Consider the following 22,268-nt stretch of genomic DNA (forward strand, 5'->3'; position numbering starts at 1 on the left):
CAAAAAGCATACTGTATATGGTTCTTCGTTTACTCTCTGAACGAAGTGCTGTGACCGACCGGCCCCAGTCCGCCAGGCACCAGCCAAACTAACTGTGTGAACAAACATACTGTAATAGTCTGACAGTGTTTCAGACAGTCATTCAGACGGACATTGATTCAGACATTGAGTGAATTATAGTTAGATTAGATTTATTGAAATTGTGTGAATTTCTAGCTCATTTGGAGGTGAGCCCTGGTGGTCCGGACAGGACGGGATGTAAACCTGAAAAAAAAAACCCACATCAACCCAGTTTCATTGTAACTAAGATATTCAATAGATTGCGGTACGGTACGTCACTCACATGGTCTTAATTGCGCTGTTGAGTATGGAACGTGACTCATGGAACGACTTGAGTGACTGCTGACTGGGTCTGTGCAGGGGGAGATCCCTAGCTTCCAGGAGTACCGAACGACCGAAAATAATGGTTCTTTTTTACTGGACGACCTTGAATGATCCGGTTCACTGAAATGAACGATATAGTTCCCATCACTAATGCTAGGGTTCACACAGTTTGACGGTTAAGTGCTGGCTCAGATGGATGAGAGAATGTTAGTACATAAAATATAAACACATTTCTCTCTGACAACACCTCTGTGTTTCAGCCGAAGTTATCCCGGGAATCGACCCACACAGACCCGGGCACGGCACCACCACACGGCCCACCTTTCCGCTGCAGGTATCGCCCGAAAATCAAAGATTTACAACCCTGGAAAAACGTGCCTTTTGGCGGCCCGGGGGTCCGCATGGGGACTGTGGCTCTACCCAACGCGGGCCCCTACCAACCTTACGGGTGCATTTAGACTGAGTTACCCAAATGAACACTCAGGATTTGACTGAATATCCTTTCATAACCATTTCATTCAGCAGCCAACAGCTCCTAAACAATCCTCTGGAGACACAAAACAGGAATTACTGTATAAAAGCCACTTGAATGATATGTATGGTAATTGCCGCCAGTGTGAAAGACTCTGAAACGCCGGCCTTGATTCTTGGGCAGGTGGTAAAAAGGTAGCTGTAAATAAGCTGCTTTTAATGAGAATCTGAGCTCATGCACTCATACTCAACTGATCCCCTGTAAGGCTTTCACCTTGTGTAGTTCTTAAGTTGAACACTGTCATTCATCTCTCCAAAAGCCTCTCTTGACTCGTTGTGTGTGTGTGTGTGTGTGTGTGTGTGTGTGTGTGTGTGTGTGTGTGTGTGTGTGTGTGTGTGTGTGTGTGTGTGTGTGTGTGTGTGTGTGTGTGTGTGTGTGTGCGTGTGTGCGTGTGTGCGTGCGTGCGTGCGTGCGTGCGTGCGTGCGTGCGTGCGTGCGTGCGTGCGTGCGTGCGTGCGTGCGTGCGTGCGGCGTGCGTGTTTGTTTGTGTGTGTTAGTGTGCGTGTGTGCCTGCGTGCATGTGGAGGTTACACTGTTTTTTATGATGGAGAGAAGATTTGGATTAGCGTTTCAATAACCACGGATTGCCTTTTAAAGGTGACGCTGTATGCATGCGTGCGACGTGCGTCCAAGTATCTGTGTGTGTGTGTGTGTGTGTGTGTGTGTGTGTGTGTGTGTGTGTGTGTGTGTGTGTGTGTGTGCGTGCGTGTGTTCTCCCATACAGTACATCATAGTGCAGTCAGGTCACAAACAATAATAATCTCCACTGTAATCGGTCCATGATCCTCCCTTCATGGATCAAAAGACCTTCACATGTATCAAAGTCACAGCTCGGCTCCTATTCATTCACTAAAGGTGCAGTATATGTGCTGTCAAAACAAATGGTAAATAGCTCCATATTCTCATAGCAATCATTGCTATAGTGTTTGTTCAGTAACAGGTCTCCCCGCCAGTGTTAATTTTAATTGACTTAAGACCATTGAGTAAAAGACTAAAATACTAAGATTTTGATATTTATTCGACTAAGATAGATTAAAAATATACTATTTCAGATGACAAAAATATAGGACTAAAACAAAATGGTGTGTTATTCAAAAGACTAAGTCAGAATTTTGCTGTCAAAATTAACACTCCTCCACGTCTCTCCAGCTAAACAGAAAATACATGTTCAGGACAGGATATCAATTTCATCCTATCAGGAGAGAGAGCTCATACATACAGGATGAACACCATCCTATCAGGAGAGAGAGCTCATACATACAGGATGAACAAGTACAATTGGAAGTGATTTAACAAAGAACAAAAATTACAAAATAATAAAGGACAATATTGGATTTGGAACACTATCAAATTGAACCTGATAAAAGTCTTCTATCTTCTGATTGGATGAAATTGGTGTCCCACCTATAATGTACTAACACTTGTAACAATGATTACCCAGAATATTAGAGCTTTAACTTTGTAACAAACAATTTGTTTTAACAAAATATTCAGTGCTCCTTCAAGAGTGTAACATTGTTTGATCTACTACTTTGTTTTATCTAATTACTTGAACATACATACAGTATAAGCAGATCATGGACAATTCGCCTCAGATCCGCAGTTTCCAGCTCAGTTTCCAGTGTTGATTAAATATGTTGTTGTTGCCATGATAATATCAACGACAATGTAAATCTAGACTCATTAGTACAGATATACCCCCTAAATTTACATAAGGTCAAAACATCTATTGTTTATATAAAGTACCAAGAATGCCACCAGGAAGAGAAGAAGACACAGGTCTATTTATCACCTGATCGACTCCATTACTATTGCTTACTGATGGTCATTTTTAAGACCTATAAGCCCCATTACTATAGCTGATATCTTTCTCATTGTTTCCCAATATTCATATTTAGGAAGGAGCGAATTATTCGCGACGTCCGTGAATGAAAAAAAAGGAACCACGCAGCCAGATGTAAATGTATGGGGGCTAAAATTACCCTCATTTTTTTCTTTCTCTAATAACAACCTAAAACATGAACCTTGGTTGTCCTTTAACAACGGTATGAATTCTCAACGGCCTCTCGCGTCGATGTTGCTGGATACAAAACAAATATGGTCGTTGTTGTTAGTTTGCTACTCGCGCTCAGCGATTAGTATTGGTCCGTTTTCTCGTCCATTCCAACATACAGTACAGGACATTACACGGCCAGGAACATAAACGCCATGGCAGCGCACTTTTTTAATATAAAATACTTATTTCCATTGCTCGGTTCCTCGCCCATTTACTGTTGCAGTAACTTGTAGTTCATCGGACCGTTTAACAGTTTGCACACAGCTTCAGAGCGGAAGGGGTGGTGTCCGCTCAAATTCTGAGCGCACGCACGCACGCACGCACGCACGCACGCACGCACGCACGCACGCACGCACGCACGCACGCACGCACGCACGCACGCACGCACGCACGCACGCACGCACGCACGCACGCACGCACGCACGCACGCACGCACGCACGCACGCACGCACGCACGCACGCACGCACGCACGCACACACACACACACACACACACACACACACACACACACACACACACACACACACACACACACACACACACACACACACACACACACACACACACACACACACACACACACACACACACACACACACGACACGACACGACACGACACTTATTTGACACTATTAGTCAATTATGTCATTTGTTGTCTGTTGTGGCTGAACAGCTGTGTAGGACAGAGCCAGCAGAGTCAAGACAAATGAGGCAAGCGTTGAGCCCGGGTTTCCTTCTAATTAGGAATTAAAACAACAGAGGAAATAAAACAACAGAGGGGAGTCAGTAGAAACTGACAGAGGAAAGTAGGAGGAGGGAAGGTGGCACGAAAGGGTACAGGAGAGGGAAAGACAGATTGAGCTAGAGACAGGGAGAGAGAGAGAGAGAGAGAGATAGAGAGACAGTGAGTGTGAGAGAGAGAGAGAGAGAGAGAGTGAGAGAGAGAGGGAGGGAGGGAGGGAGAGCGGAGGATCCGGGGGGAGACCTCGATGAGGGATCATTTGTATCTCAGCCTTCACCCCGTCGGCACGGAACTCAATCAAATTCTCCTCATTCTTGACTGTGCATTAAGCAGGGACCTTGTTTCACTCCCTCAATTAAATGCCTGCACACACATCATTAACAACTGTTTTGTCCACAGATCAATGAAGGTCTTGTTCATTAAAAGTCTCGTTGCTTCCGCCAGGATCCTGTGGCTTAGTTCAGTGGTTCTCAACCTTTTGTGAGCTCTGGATCACTACAGTAGCATATTTACAACATGCTTTACCAGCCCACTGCCCTACAACTATATAGTAAGAAGAAGGCATAACACATACCTAATTCTGTTTCATTTCTATTTTATATACGTTTTAAATTCATGAATAACATCAATGATCACAAAACAGATTCACACTTTTGTTGTGTGCTTCTGTCACACATCAAAAATAGCTGATCTACAAGCTCACAATGCATCATGATGTGACACATTGTGAACTTATAGATCTAGACAGGGCCGGATTAACACCTCTGAGGGGCCTTGGGCACTGAAGCTCGAAGGGCCCACCTGCACATGCATGTGCGAACCTGTGTGCGCATGCGCGCAACATTTTGGCCATTTTGGGGCGGTTTTATGCTGTAATATTAGCCTATTCCCGGCCGCCTACCCCGCCCCAGAGTGACAGTCTGGCAGTAACAAACACATTATTTTTGAGTGGTGCAACCACTCAAAGGAACAGAACAGCAATGTCCCTATGTCCCTCCCTATGTCCTAACCTATGTCCCGATGTTTAGAGTACCAATAGGGGATGCTGTTGCACCACTCGCTTCAGACTGGTCTGATTTTATTTTACTCATAGTAAGCAAATGGGTGAGAGAATCCACCAGTGCATTTCAGTGTTTTTACCTTTTTTTGTCGAGCCACCTGACGCGCTATGCGTGCAGAATGAAAACAAAGCAATGCTGGATGGCGGACTCACGTATTATATTCCACTAGAATCACCTCTCCACCTGACCTCACACCTGGCCTAGTGAGCCCAACCACCTTGAACAACAGCCAATATAGCACATTATTGCACAGTATAACACTATTTTAAACACCATTTATTTAATTCGGATAAGTGGGGGAAATTTCTGTGGAGCTATTCTTTTTTTATATATATTTTTTTTCAGGGCCCCCTGGTGCCGTGCCCAGAGTGCCCATATGGTAGTTCCGGCCCTGGATCTAGATGTTTTAATGGACCACTGGTTTATAAACAGAGGCTTACTTCACTATTGTAACCGAGACGATGACATGTTTCATGTCTTTGGGTCTCTCTCTCTCTCTCTCTCTCTCTCTCTCTCTCTCGCGCTCTCTCATTTATGAAAGATGGAAGAGGAAGTCTGAGAAAAAAAGAAAGCGATTGAAAGGATGTTAGGATGTCTTTTGAAACAGCAGAGAGCAAGAGGGCTTATGGGAACCTATTACAGTAGCTGGAATGTATGACTGTACAGCTGAACAGCTCCCAGCTTCAGTTCTTGGTTAACCTAGTCTGTCTTTCCATGAAGGTTGGTTTTATAATTAAACATAACAAGGAACCTCAACAAGGGCCTTAAAAAGCAGCTTTCAGTTTTATGCAGTATTGGTAACTGTTAACTTTACATTTTTATCCCACAATGTTTGTAACCCATTTTTTCACCCGGTGCCAATTGCCTAAACTGTAATCCTGGGCGCTACTCTCCCACCGTCAACCTGGGGAGAGCTCCGAACAAAGCTTATGCTCATGCTACACTCATGCTTCCTTCAATGCATGAGGAGTGAGCAGGCCGCTTCTACTGACAGCGGGGAGTTTCCCCTGTAGGACGTAGCGCGTGGAAGGAACACGTTATTCCAACCAGTTCCCTTCCCCTCCATCAAGTGCCCAAGCTGACCAGGGGAGGCAGTTTAGAGACCAGGATTACTGCATGTTTTTTGTGAGGGTACCACTACCTACCCCCCATCGAACCCGGGACCTTCTAGCTGTGAGGGTACCACTACCTACCCCCCATGGAACCCGGGACCTTCTAGCTGTGAGACGGCAGCGCTACCGACTGCATCACCAACTGTTTGTACTCACATTGCCTTTTTATTCTGCATCTTTTCCCTGAGCTATTTTCCCCCAAACAGAGTTCTATCCGCTGTGAAGCAGCAACAGCAGCAGCCATACAGCCGACACGTAAAGCAATGCTATACACCATCAATATGCAGCGCCCGTGTCTGCACGGCGGTGTGGAATATAATCCGTCACCGTCAGTGTCTGCCACAACAGCCAACGTCTACACCCACTGTGTGGTGTTTACAGATGCAAAAAACAAAGTAGCTGCCTGTTTCTCCTTAAAGGCCCTGGCGATCAATAGGGGCAACGGGAGCAGGATTTAGTGTGCAGTCTGCCCGCCTGCCTGCCTGCCATCCGTAGCTAACATGTCTGTCTGCCTGCCAGCTGCCATACTGTAGCTAACATGGAATGATTAGACTGACGCACGGTGCAATCTCAAGCTTACACATACTCACACACCAGAAGACAGAGCAAACAAACAACACATTTACACGGATATTGTACACACACACACACACACACACACACACACACACACACACACACACACACACACACACACACACACACACACACACACACACACACACACACACACACACACACACACACACACACACACACACACACACACACACTACCCCCCCTGCAGTAATGATCAATGTGCACTTGATACACTCTCCTCCTTCCATCTGCACACAGGATCTCTGGAGATGGGTAACAGGGTTTGAACAGCATCATATTGGACTTTTGTTTTGTATTGAGCTTAATGGGTTAGGCCATCTGAAACTTATCTCAGAATCACTGTATCAAATCAGATTGCTGCAGTGCCCTGTGGTACTGAGGGAATGCCAAAATGTTTGGAGAACTAGGTTTGGGCTCAACAACACACAGAAACCGAAACTGGTTCTTCACAGTGATGCCATAGCTATAGAAGAACCATTTTTGTTTCAAGGTTCTTTAAATAACAATTTATTTGAATGGTTAAACATGTCTTCATCAATAGATGTCTCCCAGGGGTCTATATTATGTATCTGTTCCTTTTTTCCCCTCCACACCAAATATCTTCATTGAAAACAGCGGGTCTATGTTGTGACGCGTTGTGAGCTTGTAGATCTACTATTTTTGGTGAATGTTTGCCTATTAAGAACCATTATTTGTCTGTGTGAATGATACACTTTTCTCTGTCACATGCTTTTTCGTTGCAATGCAATGTTTTTTAAGCTGTGTTTAAGTAAAGTAAAAAACATTCAGTAAATCAAGATGAATAGTTATGCTGCATGTATAAACAAGCAAAATGTATTGTCCTGTCATGTCAACTCTTTGCAATGTTTCAGTTAATCCATTTTCTAATACCCATATAAACTCATTTATTTACAGTAATGCAAGTTTTCTTTCCACAAAGGTCAGCCGGAGAATGTTATATTGAATTAGTTGCCTATTATATTATTCATGAAGAAACCCAGGAGTACAACAATCCAGTGGGTCTGAATCTCACGCAACAACACAGCAATACCCATAACTTCTGCACATTGTTACTGTATGTGCTTTTATTAGCCTACATATACAGTAAATACGCAATGTCAAACAAATAACAGCCTCCCCATTTGGCTCATAATTGTACGGAGCCCCTGAATGGCCGTAGTCGTAGTCCGTAGTCTGAAAACCCACCTTTTCAGACTCCATCATGGCCCATAGCACTTACCCTACCCCCCTTAGACAGCACTTCTTAGACTTATATAGCATTTGAAACAGACTTATAGCATGTCATGTAGACAGCACAATAAGTGCATTGTATGTAGTCATAGCACTTCATGTACAGCATAGTTTAGCATATATGTATAGTTTATATGTATAGTGTCATTATATAGATATGTTCTAGTTATAGTTTATATGTATAGTGTCATTATATACAGTAGATATGTTCTAGTCACGTTCTTAGCTTACGCATGTTTCGCGATAAATGCATTTTACATATGTGATGTATTCCCATGCTTTTTGTTCTTGCTTAATGTAAGTCGCTCTGGATTAAGAGCGTCTGCTAAATGCCTAAATTGTAAATTGTAATTGTAATGGCCATGCATTCAAAATATATTGTATCTTGTCCGTACAAGATAATATCTCGTCCGTACAAGATATTATCTCGTCCGTACAAGATATTATCTTGTCCGGACAAGATATTATCTCGTCCGGACAAGATAATTATTATCTCGTCCGGACAAGATATTATCTCGTCCGGACAAGATAATTATTATCTCGTCCGGACAAGATAATTATTATCTTGTCCGGACGAGATAATAATGATCCTGCTGCCAGATGTATTTTGTTAACTGCTGTCTTTTGCAGGTTTGCAGTTCACGTTTGCCTCTGGCTGGCTGTGTTTGGGACTCTCTTATCTAACATCAACCGTCAGATGCCAACCTGACCTGTAGCACACACAGGTCATTGTTGTTGTTGCTGTTACCGACTGACAGAGCGTGCAACATGTGGGTTATGTTCTGCTGAACATACCAGCTGTGTGCTGCATTTGTGCATGTGTGTGGCAGGGCCGGGTGTGGCGCAGATCTGTGCCGGAGGATTTAATGCCTCATCCTGGATTGGTACCAATGACATACTTTCCCTATACTGTACTGTTCCTCTCTGAACAACAGGATAAAACAACAAATCACTGCGGCATCCTCATTTTGTACGTCTCTTCAACAGCTCTGATGCGTACCGGTGCACTACCTTTGTGCTGTTTTATGACAAATGCTGTTGCTGCACTCTGGGATGGCGGGTAAAAAATGAAGAAATGTATCTCCCCCCTCTATAAAATGAACAATGGCAGGTTTATGGTTCAGTAGTAAAGCAGCTTCCTTAGACCGAGATAATAGGAAATGCACAAAACACTCAATAAAAGGTATTCTTTAATGTGGCGCGTTCGCTTCACACAACTTAGGGAGGGAATCAACTGAAGGTGTTGTCATAAAACTTGCTATTGCAGATGTAAGGGATTTATAAGTGAGTGAAGGGTTTGTGTGCAAGCTATTAACATTTAACTGCTGGTTTACATATTGTAAATGGAAAGTAAAAAAATTCAATAAAATAAAACATGTGGATTTCGGCTGCAAGCTTCAAATGCAGAAGGTTGTGATAATTGATGCTATTAAAACCTAATCATAATTTAAAAGAAAATGACAGGAAAGTGATGATGACTAGAATAATGAATGATATTGTGTATAATAAGTCCTCCGCAAAACAATTAAATCTCTGATGATTTATTCATCTCTACTTTTGAAATTGATCAACACAAATCAGATGCATGTTTTGAAGAAAAAATGATTAAAAACAAAATGTAGGAGACAATGAATAAAGGGACCCATAAAAATGTGTCCGTGAAACACACATGGGTCCCGACCCACTGTTTGGGAACCAGTGATGTAGGTCATTCAGTACTCATACTTAAGACGGAGGCCCAATTCTTAATTTCCATTGAGTGTGCGGTTCACACACACACACACACACACACACACACACACACACACACACACACACACACACACACACACACACACACACACACACACACACACACACACACACACACACACTTAAAACTGATGGCAGATGGTTAAACTAAATTCAAAGCCACATAATCTTCAAGATTGGATGCTTCAGATTAACCCTAATAAAACCGAAAACACAGGATAAGACTCATTAATCCATCTGCTGCCACCTGGTGGACGCAGAGCCAACCACAGACTGCCGAGCCGTTTGTAGTGTAACACACGCTGGATTCACATCCTGTTTGGGCGGCCATCTTAGATGCTAAATAAATAGTCGTGTCAATGCTAGCATGCTAAAATGTAGCCATCCTTGCTCTAGAAAGCGCCAATGTTCCCATCTAGATCACCGGATAATCAGCAAAGACCTCCGAACGAACATTGCACGTTTTATCCAAACCATGGAGAGCTCCGTAGATTTCGAGTTATTCAGCTTTTTAGTAGTCAGCCTGTATAAAGGGAGTGAACGGCAGCGTGGTTGCGCAATCCGGTCTAGGATCGCTAAAGAAGGAAAGGCCAAGCCAAAAAATAAAATAAAATAAAATAAATCAGCGATCCGGTTTGATATCAATAATAAAGCTTATCAGACGGAACGTTACGCTAGAAGCAGTTGCCAGTCGGAACGTTCCGTCAGGAGCAGTTAATTTGTTAAGACAGAGAGTGATATCCAAAAACCAAAAACACAGGATGAGACTCATTAAGAGAGAGCTCTGTGAAAGTTCATGACACAGCACATTTTAGACATGGAGAACACAGAGCAGTGGGAAGACACATCAGGCGCACACGCGCACGCGCACACACACACACACACACACACACACACACACACACACACACACACACACACACACACACACACACACACACACACACACACACACACACACACACACACACACACACACACACACTCCGCCCTCTGTCTCTCTCTACATTTGATCGACTCGCCATCTACTGAATTATTTTATTATGGTAATCAAGATTTGATTACCACAAATGTAATGCAGCTGTTTCCTCGTGCATACAAATACGCTAGTATGCATGTACTGTAACAGATTGATTCATGAAACAGGATCAGAGTTGTGATTTCGCTGAGGGGTTTACGGTCCAGTCATTTTAATAGCAGCCACAAACTTAACACCTTGAGGGCCCGGACCTATTTAATCTCCGTCTGGGGCCCTTAAACTGTTAATAATGCCATATTTTATCATTTACAAGGCAGTTATTTTCTCTAATAAATCTTACTTACTTGTTGCAAACAGAAAAAGTACTTAAATGTTTTACGCAAGTAAAAGTGTCAATACTGCAATATATAATTACTCTGATCTAGAAGTCCAGAATTCAAAATCAATTCAAAGTTTGCCTATACTGGAAGTTGGAAAAACTCAAGTAAAAAATAAATAAACAAAAATAAAGACAATCTCAAATGTTTACTTAAGTACAGTACTTAAGTAAATGTCTTAGTTACTTTCCACCACTGGTTCCAAACGGTGACCAAAACCTGTGGTTTTAGGGTCTGTCAACTACTTACAAAGCACCAGTGAAGCTTTTATTGTTACTATTAAACCTGTAATTACAGAGCTGGTAAATAATATCACTGAGGGTTTTCTCCCTTTTCTTTTCTATTTTCTTCCCACGAAGATGAAAAGAAAACGGCGTTCCGAAATGAGGTGAAAACACATCATTGACTTTATTCAAAGTGTTCGCTAATGGATAGCAGAGTAATAGTTATCTGACACTGGCCTTAATGATCATCAAGAAAAGCGTTGAGCAAGCTTTGCCCTCGGTGCATCACCTACCCAGTATGTGCAGCGTCGCCGCTGGCGAGTCTCCGCCAACTGACCTCGCTGTCACTCTGGAGGAGTAATGGCTGCCCGGGTTCAGCGCGTCATCCCACACGTTACTCCACTCCTCTCTCTCTGTTCGTCCGCTGGCCCGAGTCTCTCTTTTGTCACCCACCTATTCACTCCTGGAAAGTAAAGGAGAGGAAGGGGGGAGAAGTGAGAGGGGGTTGACTCATAACTTCATTCTTTTCCAAGTTTGAATTAATTAATTAGGATGAATGCTGTCGTAATGGGACGATAAGGTGGGGGGGAGGGGTGTCGTTGGAGGAGACGGGGGGTAGGAGAGCAGACAAAAGGAGAGAAAAAGGGACGCAATTTGCTAATGGACCTGGGAGAAAAATGGTGCGGCCCACCCATCTCTAGTGGATGAAAGAAGAGAAGAGAGATACAGTAGAGAGAGAGAGAGAGAGAGAGAGAGGGAGAGAGAGGGAGAGAGAGAGAGAGAGAGAGGTTTTGAAGAAGCAGTCATTAACTATCTGCTTGATCTCAGGTGGAAGGAGCATGGAGGAATGGACGACTGGGCGGAGGAGGGTGGGGAGAGAAAGAGAAGAAGAAATCACTTTGTTCAGGTGAGAGAACACAGTCTTCATTAATTAACTTACCCCCCCTCCCACCCCCATCCTCTTCTGCACCCCTCCCTTCTCCTCACTGTGCCTGCCTGCCTGCCCCCTCCGCTTGTACGCTTGAGGGTAAGTTTCCAGCTCCCCAGAGAGGGGCACCGTGTCTATTTAAACTCTACTAATTACCTTTCTAACAGCCGGTCTAATCTCGCCATCTTCACCCTGGTTACAAAAGAGGAAATCTAGTGAACCCCAGCCACTTCCCACCACCACCACCGCCTCCACTCCACTGTGAGTGCAGATTACATGCCAGACATTTTGTCAGTGCAGTAAGATATCCAACTGCCTCTATCTTACTGACGGAAAATCTGGCATGGAATCTGCACTCAGTGGAGATCATCTCTGGTGCAACTATACAGGCCGCTAGGAGCCAAAAATGAAATGTTCTAACTCGTGGGAGTTAGATACAACGAATACAAAACATTTTAGCACTGCAAAATGCTTTACTCTTTACCTTCTAAATTGTCAGTTCAGAAGGCGCGCACAAGCTTATATGCTTCAATCTTGTTATCTGTGAAGCTAATCTATGATCTTCACACACACAACATTCAACTACAACTCCACACAACACTTTTTTCTTTGTGTTCCGTGCAGGTTCTGTACATGTGCTAGAAAGGCAGTGGCCGAGTCCCTCTGCTGTTTACACTGTCATTGAAGGACCAGGTTCTGTACATGTGCTAGAAAGGCAGTGGCCGAGTCCCTCTGCTGTTTACACTGTCATTGAAGGACCAGGTTCTGTACATGTGCTAGAAAGGCAGTGGCCGAGTCCCTCTGCTGTTTACACTGTCATTGAAGGCAACTGTTAGGCGTTATCACACGCCTTGTTAGTCATGTCTTTCTAACGACCCCAGCGTGTTATCTGAGAACTCAGGTAATTTCCATCAACTGGATAAGTGGCTGCGGTCGATAAGGAACAACTGACTGACTAGTGGAGAGACACCTGCTACCCCCCTTGCCCCTGCGCTCAATCCAGAATTGACATAAACATTTGAACGACACTGCAGTGATCAAGTGAGCATGAGAAAGTGCCCTGAAGGCTAACGTGATTATTTTCTCCTAAACAACAAAATACTACTACACCTTCTAACTGCCTGTCAATTCACTTGGCGCTCAAGTTGTTGTTGTTCATATGTGTGTGTTTTGTTGGTTTTGTATTGTTGATGCTATTTTTTTATTTGATACCATACGGTCAGATTCTTCCCCCTGTATCTTTCTATGTATATCCCTCCTTTTCCTTCCCTAAACTCTTCTCCATTTTGTCTTCACTTTGTGCTGTAGTGCTGGCATGCTTCCGACCGTGGGATTATTATTATGGGGTAGCCTATTTTGTAGTAGCGTATCGATTACCTGTCCCTCCCATGACAGTGTCTATGGTAATATCAATATCTCCAAATAAACAAAGAAGACAATGAGAAGTCCTCAGCAGTCCTTTATATTGGCTTAAGAGTTATCTTGCTTTCACATTGTCGTGTGCATGCAGTCGTTTGCTTCATGTCTTTATCTTGCTCCACTTTCATCTCCTCCTTTTAGCGTCATCTCCTTTTTTCATTCTGACTGCTCATATATATATATATATATATATATATATATATATATATATATGATAGCGTCCAAAAATACACACAGTTGGAGCTCGGGACCAAGGTTAAGAGGAAGCACTTCCATGTGTATTCCAAAGGTGATGGCCCTGCTTGAACATCACCATGAATAATTTGTGAAGATGGCGGTTTAAAAAAATCTATAATGTGTTAAAAAAAAACTGTGGTTGGATTGCTTTGACCATGCAACTGGTTTCTCATGGGATATAATATTGGGCACACATAGCCTACCATGGGAAATCATAGAGTGGTTGCGTGTGTGTGTGTGTGTGTGTGTGTGTGTGTGTGTGTGTGTGTGTGTGTGTGTGTGTGTGTGTGTGTGTGTGTGTGTGTGTGTGGTGTTGTGGTTACGATTTGCTTGCCACCATATGTACGACGTGCGAGTGTACGTACGTGCGTTTGTGTGTGCGTGCGAGGCAGACAGATTGTGTGTTTGCAATTATCATTTTCATAGTCTGCTCTATTCACACACTGGAAAAACAAGTTGAGTTCACTAACAGAATCAGAAGTACGGGGAGTTATTGATTTATAAACTAAAACTATGAAAGACAGACTTGTCAGATCTGACTAGTTTGACATTTTTACTGTGTGTGTGTGTGTGTGTGTGTGTGTGTGTGTGTGTGTGTGTGTGTGTGTGTGTGTGGGTGTGTGTGTGTGTGTGTGTGTGCACGTGTGTGTGCACATGTGTGTGTGTGTGTGTGTGTGTTTGTGTGTGTGTGGGGGGGGGGGTTATGATTTTGGAGCACTTTCAAGCGCTCTGGCTTCATAATAATGCATCCCAATGCCTCTAGCATCAGTAGCATGTCACTTCAAACTCAACAGTGACAAAGGATGACAACAGTGGAAAAACAAATGTGGACGTCAATCAGTCTATTTATGCAACACCAATACTTCTCAGAGAAGAAAAAAGGAAGAAAATACAAATTCTATACTGTGTGCTAAGAGACAGACAGAGAGAGAGAGAGAGAGAGAGAGAGAGAGAGAGAGAGAGAGAGAGAGAGAGAGAGAGAGAGAGAGAGAGAGAGAGAGAGAGAAAGAAGGCCAAAGGAAAAGGGCTTCAACTTCAAACAACTCCCGTTTCTCATAAAGTACTTTCTACTTTTTTTTGCTGAGAGAGAGTACGCGATGGGATGAAAAGGCATTATTTACCATTGAGGGTAGGAAAATTGGGAAAGAGATGAAGTCGGTATTAAGAGAGAGAGAGAGACAGAGAGAAAGAAGGAGAGAGAGAGAGAGAGAGAGAGAGAGAGAGAGAGAGAGAGAGCGTAAGAGAGAGAGAGAGAGAGAGGAGAGTAATTTCCCCAGCCTTTTTGGGCTGGCATAGCAAGGCCTCCTTACACAACGGCAGTGAGAGGAGAAATAAAATGGGCTGAGCCGTGCATGTGTCTTGGGGAACTGAATTAATATGCCTTCAAAATGCTGTTCTTGGGGAAGGGAATTATTCTACTCTCAGTATCCCTCTCTATCTTTTAAAACCAATGACCTTTTCTCTGACTATGTGTGTGGATGTGTGCCGCGCATGCGTACGTGCCTGTGTTTATGTTTCTCTCCTTCAGGGAGCGCTTCGTAAGGACGTCTGAGGCCTCATACACACATATCAAACGGACATTCTGTGTTCTGTCTGTGTTTCATGGCCGCCTCAATGCTTTTCCAATGGCAGTCACATGGTTTGACACTTGTGTTTGATGGGGGGAGGGGGGGGCAATCAAACACAAATGTTTGGTCAAACCATGTGACTTCCATTGGAAAAACATTGAGGCGGCCATGAAACACAGACAGAACACAGAATGTCCGTTTGATATATGTGTATGAGGCCTCAGTCACACATTCGTCTCTGTTTCGAATGTGTGACTGAGGCCTGAGGCCGAATGTGTTTGATGCTTTTCCAATGGGAGTCACATGGTTTGACCAAACATTTGTGTTTGATTGCTAATTGCTGCCCGCCTCCCCCCATCAAACACAAATGTCAAACCATGTGACTCTCATTGGATTGCATTGAGGCGGCCATCAAAAACAGACAGAACACAGAACATGCATTTGATATTAGATACACTTGTGTTCTCTAGGTGTGTTCTGTAAAGTATGTGTTTTGTGTCAACCACTGCTTTGGGTTTTCATGCTTTTACAATAATTTGAATGCATGCAATGGAATAAAATGTGTACAGAGATAAATGGATTCCCCACACAAGGGAAATACCAGTGATTTATGTATTTGACTGTTTGTTATTCCTGGACATCAATGAAAATGCACTGCTCTCTCCCACAGCAACAACAGTAAGCATGTCTCCAACCCCATATCTCTTATGACATCTTTTCGATTTATGTTTGTGCATGAGAAGAAGGAGAAGAAGAAGAAGAAGAAGAAGAAGAAGAGGAAGAAGAAGAAGAAGAGAATAGATTTGAGTTCCAAAAGACACCAGTGCCTATAATGCATCTATAAGAGTAGATTTTTACACCTTCAGTGACTGACTCTCAGCTGTGACTATATTTTCTATGCACTTTTTTGAACGAGACATTAATATCTTAATACTGTTTGACTTTGTTGCTGCTACTCTTCCCTCAGTGTGTTCCAGTGTATTCCAATGGTTCATTACTTTGGGGGATATGTGAGCTTCTTCTAGTATCAGAAAGTTATCATCAAAACCAGCATGAAGTTGTGTTGAGGGGCATTTTCCTTTATCTCAAAGCAAAACATGAAATCCTGTCATGTCTCTCTGATCATAAAGAGCCAGTCACTTGATGATACTAGTAACGCAGAAGCTGTCAGAAGCGCTTCCAATCATTTTTATTGTTCCTCTAGACAAATCGCTACTCTCTCTTTTGCTCCACTGTGACAACTACAGCATGGAACAAAATGTCAGTCTATAACAAACAGTACCTCTGCTGGTGTGGTGAACCTCACCTATATACTGTACAGTAATGCACCGTAATACTTGACAGTGTTTGGAGAAATACAATATAATCCTGAATGCTACACGATGTAGCCTAGTGTTGCTAATAATAAAAAGCCGTTCAGAGGACTTGCAATAAGTGGTGCTCAATCATAAAAGACTGACATTAAATGTAATTTTGTGTAGGCATGCAAACTCTTGACTGTAGCTGAATCGTTTCAATGAAAGGTAAAACCTCGTATACTTTGTGTCTGCATGGTTTCGTACGGTATTGTTTTGTGTGCTGAAAGCCAACACACTTTGCTCAAGGACAAGTTATCCAGAACGTTCAGAGCTGATGAGAAAGCAACTATGTTTCGGTCCAGGGAATGATGGTCCGGAAAGAAGGAATAGAAAAAAGAAGACAATTTGAAAATGCCTGTGAATGGCTGTCACTCAGAAGACATGTGTCAGAAATGTGCTTTCTGCCTGATTGACAGATGACTCTGTCTCTCCCTGCTCCCACCCGTCCTCTCTCTCTCTCTCTCTCTCTCTCTCTCTCTCTCTCGCTCTCTCTCTCGGCAGATTGTAGAAGGAACGAACGGAGCACGTTTACAGCCGCAGACAAAAAAAGAAAAAGAAACCTGGTGGAACGACAATAGGGCTGTTAAAGCGCTTGGCCATCCTAATGCTCATCTTATTGACCATATTGATTTACCATTGGGCAGGCCAACCCTCGTGGCTCTGTGGAGGCATGAGGCTCTGCTTGCCTCGACATGGATCGTGGATCCGCGCACGCACACACGCGCACACGCACACGCACAGTCGCACACACACACACACACACACCCCGCTGGCTATATTGATGCAATCGTGGCGGCCCCCTTCAGCGAGCGAGGTGAAACGCAAAGCAACGTGGGACTAACCTCGCGTCACCAGGCTTTCCACCTCGGAGGAAAAATGTGGGACAGTTTTGTTGTGATTGTCAACAGCTCTGGTAAGAATGTCGGTGCGCTAAAATGCACTATAGCCTATGTAAGTTTGCAACCCTCCTCCTCCTCCGCTGCGCTGTCGAGAGGTGGCGTGGTGCACGTCGCTCATAGAGAGCAGTCTCATGTCATGTTAAAGCATATAATATTACAGAGAACACACTATGGGTCCGGATCTATATCGGATCGGATCAGCGCCGTTTTGGTCGGACTGTTTCCAAACAGTCAAATCCTTCTCGGCTCCGTTTCGGACCGGATCCAAAACTTTCGGGTCCGGTTCCGGGCCGGGTGCGGCAATTAGAATGTTTCTCGGATCCGGATCGGTTCGGTTCTGATATCACCGGTTCCGTTTCGGACCGGGTCCACACACACACACACACACACACACACACACACACACACACACACACACACACACACACACACACACACACACACACACACACACACACACACACACAGAAAGCGAGATAGAAATACAGAGGGAGGAAGCAGACAAACATCAAATGCACACGTACAGGAAAAGTGTGTGCACTGCAGCAGCCACTGGGCTTTCGCCAAACTTTGGTCAAATTAACAATCATTGCATCTCTCGGCACGGGATGGTGGCCATTGCGCTGTCTGCGTGCGTCACGGTATTTACGCACATGAACTGGCTACTGGAGTTTACGCATGTGGCTCGACTGTTGGACTCACTCAGAGAGCTATTTGACAATTTGTGCCGCTATATTGGCGAGGAGTGGAACATTTATTCAGCCGTCTTATTGACACAGAGTATGCCCGACAGACACACACACTGCAGACAACCTGGCTGGTAGGTAAACTAAACGATGCGGTGGTTACTTGGAGGCTTGGAAGCCTGGCTTTGCCAGACACAACATGGACTCACTCACGCCTGTGTGCATGTGTTCACGATTTTAACGTTTAATGGATAACAATAGCGCATTTTTTTCCTTAACGGCTAACGGTTAATTAAGGCCTGCACCGCTTTATAAAATGTCTCCATTTGGCCAGCCCTAGTTAACATTATTGTGTGGATTATTGTCTGATGATTTTCTGTAATGTAATACATTTACTGAATTGCTGTAACCTAATCAACAATATGTCCATAATGAACAGGAAAACACAACAACATAGCAAGCTTAAAGGCGTAGTGAAACGGAAATGGTGGACATTTTATTTTGAAGTTTCAGACGATTTCAAGTTGAAACACCGCTATGAAGTTTATGAACCAATCAGAGCATCGCATCCCTTCAGGCGATGGGACGGTAGCTAGGGACGGTAGCTATGCTATACGCAGCGCATGGAGTGTGTTTGTTTACGAGTCAGATAGTCGGCCATGCTGCACCAGTTTACTGTTATGTGGCTTATTTCTACCCTATAATGTTTTCAGATACATATTTTAGCGTGGTGATTAAGTTGAAACCGAGTAATACACTGTCTGGATGTTATCTTGAATGGGAATAAAAACTGAGGATTTCTGTAATCAGTAGCAGCTGTGCTGGACGGATGTGGAGATATGGGTAATTAAATGGGTGAGCTTCATTTTCATTGGCTTTTATCGATGTGGGCAGGAAGTAATTAAAATTTGATTTTATGGACTTTTGATATAAAAATACACAAAAATGAAAATGTACCAATTTCTTTGGCACCCATTGTTAGGTATGCTCATATGATGACCACGGATGTGGTCTAAAAGTGTGAAAAACATATTTTTAATTTCACTACGCCTTTAAGTGTGTTCCTGCCTAAACAAAGTGGCGGCATTTTGGGTTCCAACCGAATGACAAGGGATATCAAGCAAATCTCAACCAAGGTGACAGCTAGAAAATGTCATAATGCAATCCATGTGCCCATCTCAGAATCATTCATCCATGTTGTCAAATTCAAAGGCCCCCGCTGCTATAGTGCACAAGCAGAATCCAGTTGGTCCACCACCACTTCTACACAACAAACAATAACACACAGATTATTGTACGAACGAAAACCTGTTCTGATGAAGGGTTGTTGTTAGGTGCACTCTATCATTTATATAGCCTAGAGATACTAACAGTATACAGGCGTGCTGGAAGTGTACATGATTTTTGTGCATCATACATTTGGTACATGTACTGCACTCAAACTAACAACCAAATACCTTAGTTGCAGGCCTGGCTCGCACAACAACATAAAGCACTGAACAAAAACCATAACACAAGCAACAGCAGTATTACAAAAGTCGAACCGCTACCACATGCATAGATATAATTAACTGCACAGCGGCAAATTAAACAATATGTCTTACCTGGAATAGTACACCAAACATAGCCTTAAAACATGATGGCAGGCCTACTTCGCATATGCATTACAGCCATGTGTAAACCTCTTCTGCTCATCATCTTTAAAACTAAGCTGGAGCATGTTTTTTTCTGACATAACAGCTGACAGACACAGGGTACAGTTTACGCATCGCTCAACGTTCAACATACACCTCAACCGCTTTGAAGAGCCCCCTCATTGTAGACGCAATGTTCACAGAAATGGGCAAGTGGGCAACCTTCATTGGCGAAGCTGGAAGTTTTTAAAAGTCAGCTGTAATGCTCAGTGCCGAAAAGTTTATATATTAACATGAGCAATTAATAAGTAAGGGATAATGTACGGCTATAAATGAGACAGTGACAGTGAAGGTGATTTAATCTATCGACCATGACCACCTAGCCATTCATTATCCCGCTTATTACACGGCTACTTAATACATAAATTAATACATTTAAATGACGGTAAAGAAAGTATTGAAAGTTGGCCCCGCAGAACGCAACAAGTCGCCTCGGAAACAAGGAAGTGAGTGTTGATCAAATGGAATCAATTTCCGGGTAGTGCATTGTATATTTCTCGCTTCAAATGTTTTCAAAAGCTCAGTGGCCTTGTGGTTAGAGTTTCCGCCCTGAAACTGGGAGGTCGGGGTTTGATCATACCAAAGACTGTAAAAATGGGACCCAATGCCTCCCTGCTTGGCACTCAGCATCAAAGGGTTGGATTGGGGGGTCAAATCAACTAATCAAATGATTCCCGAGCGCGGCACGGCTGCAGCTCACCGCTCCTTGGCTGCGTCTCACCGCTCCAAGAGATGGGTCAAATACGGAGAACAAATTTCACTGCGGTAACGTGTGTGATAAATCGAATGAATGTTCAAGCTTTTGGGGTGAAATTGATGTCAGAAAACCTAAAATTAAAAAACAAACAGATAAATATTTTTTTTTTTTATGTCACCAGAAGATTAAAGATATTTTTGGGTCTTTTTCTGCCTTGACTGATGATAGTTGTTTACTATGTTTACTATGAAAACGTGCAATTCCCGTAAGTGTATCACTCAAAATCCCCATACATGGGAAAGCCCCCATATATGGTGCCCAGGTCTTGTGACATCACTATGACATCTAATAATAGTAAATGTTATTATCACATTTACATGTTAATGTAAATGTAAATGTGATCTGCTGTCGCAATTAAGCCCATATGGAAGCCCATATGAAATGCCAGAACAGGTTCTGACATGCCATATGTTGATCCCTCCCCATCCATCCTTCCTCTTCGATGTCTCCCTTTTGACTGATACCTGTCCATTCAAACTCTAGACGGGCCTGCCCCAAAGTTATTAGTGCAGCCGCGCCTGGCAGCCAGCGAAAACTAGAGTTCTCAACAGGCCAGAAAGTCCCGGCCTTCATCAAACCCTGTACAGTAGTCTGTCGTCAACGAGGCGGATGTGCCTCGCCCCATGTAGGTTCATCGCCTTTAGCTCAGCTGTCACGATTCGTCGGCAGGTTTTTTAGGACAACCTTGACTCCTTTTCCCTGCTGGGGTCCATATCAATCATCTCAGTGTAACCTTTGGCATTCGACCCAAACAATACATACATTTCCTGCTACTTGTGCCAATTGTTAATAATAGGTCAGAAGGAAGGGGAAGTGTCACACCTAGCTTCCATGTTTGCAAGCATCCATTTCATAACAAGGAAACGTGTTCTAGAGCAATGTTTACCAAGCGGTATGCGGAGCCACACATGGTGTGCGGACAGTGCGGTTAAGTCCGGTGACAACATCACATTATTGTTGCAATATGTACTATACAAAGTTATTATTTTGACTAGATCAGTACTTTCCCAATAAAGCAGCAAATTGGACACACTTTTTAATTGTCATTAGTACCGGTAATTAAAAATTAAACAGTTATGGATATTTTGCCTGGATAGGAATACCTGTGTTCCTTGAGCATTTTGACTTGCACATTGGTGTGCTTTGGGCACAAAATGTAAATTCTCCATTAAGTATATTCCTTTATTATTGTTGTACACTAGTTAGAATATTCAGGCCAATTGACAGGAGCTGGTTCATTGAGAAAGTTTGACTTAAATGTACCATCAATCAATCTGCCAGTGGCAATAATGCCATTATGAAGAGGGAAGGGAACAGACATGTTCTACACCAGGGGTTCTCAACGTTTTTGGCCGGGGACCCCCGAAAATGCTTTGGCAACGTCTCGGGACCCCCGCCCCGCCCCCTCCCGACCCCCAATATAAATTGACTGCTACAATAACCTTAAACCATTTTGGGCGGGAACCCCTTTTGGTGTTTTAAGCATTGTTATAATTTAGCTATTGAAAAATAGCAGACCTACAAGCTCGTAGTGCGCCACTCGGTGGCGCGCTATGAGCTTGTAGATCTGCTATTTTTCTGCTATTTTTGAAAAAAAGTGAAAATAAAATTTAAAAATAAATATTTTTTATTTTTTATTTTTTTGAAAATA

The 22,268-nt window shown here is 43.3% G+C and overlaps 1 long non-coding RNA gene across 1 annotated transcript in view; it reads right to left on the bottom strand.

The window, feature by feature from the left end:
* LOC306929359 overlaps positions 1–22,268 on the bottom strand; it is a 123,313-nt gene that overhangs the window by 49,547 nt on the left and 51,498 nt on the right. Inside the window, exon 2 of the long non-coding RNA XR_013790772.1 lies at positions 11,365–11,534. This is a non-coding gene — a long non-coding RNA (uncharacterized lncRNA). The remainder of the gene's footprint in view (positions 1–11,364; positions 11,535–22,268) is intronic.

This window comes from Electrona antarctica (assembly GCF_951216825.1).
Source record: "Electrona antarctica genome assembly, chromosome: 9".
In the NCBI taxonomy this organism is placed as follows: Eukaryota; Metazoa; Chordata; class Actinopteri; order Myctophiformes; family Myctophidae; genus Electrona; species Electrona antarctica.